Source organism: Solanum dulcamara, chromosome 5, assembly GCF_947179165.1.
Source record: "Solanum dulcamara chromosome 5, daSolDulc1.2, whole genome shotgun sequence".
NCBI classification, from domain to species: Eukaryota; Viridiplantae; Streptophyta; class Magnoliopsida; order Solanales; family Solanaceae; genus Solanum; species Solanum dulcamara.
The window spans coordinates 45,525,690-45,526,509 of record NC_077241.1 but is presented as its reverse complement, the minus strand read 5'-3'; positions in this window follow the sequence as shown (position 1 = coordinate 45,526,509).

The following is an 820-nucleotide window of genomic DNA, read 5'->3' as shown; positions in this document are numbered from 1 at the left end:
AATCCATCTTTCACTCTCATACACCCTAAACACAAATTTTCTCTCAAAAATTCTTCCCCTGAGTTCATCTTCTTCCTCAAGAAAGGTTTCAAGGATTTTCATGTTCATGTCTCTAATTCAAGTGCATTTAGGGATTTTATTTAATCAAGGTATGTGGGAATTTATCCATGGATCCTTCCATCCATGAAGTCCTAAAGGTTTTTTCTTAAATTCTTCTTCTGTGAAATATCTTCTAGCTCTAATTCTTGTGAAATTGCATTGGGTCAATTCATTTATGGTTTATTTCATTATCATTGATCTACTTATACATGATTCAAGTTTCAATTATATTTTTCAATTGATTTTCATGGACTCATGACTTATACTATTTTCAAGTATGAATTAAAAAATCATGATCATGGATTGATAAAGAATTTTATGAATAATTATCAAGGACTTGTGAATGACTCATGAAAGTAATGAATGATGATGAATTATGATTTCAAGTATGTTCTCAAGAAAGTATAAAGGTTGTGAAGGGTTTTTTCCCACACTAATGTTACATAGGTGAAAGATTTTCTCACCAACTCACGAATTCATAAAGACAAATAGTTTTCTTGTATTAATCACCATTTTAATGAGCTACTCTTATGATTATTTCATTATGTTGGATTGATATTTATTATTTCCTTTTCAAATGATGTTAATGACAATGATTTCTTAATTCCATTGGGATATTAACCAAGCACCGGGAGGACTTTAAGGTGGGGTTCGATTAGGAAGCTCAAGAAGCAACCCAAGGGAACTCTAGTAGCAACCTCTATTATGTGATAGAGTTGAA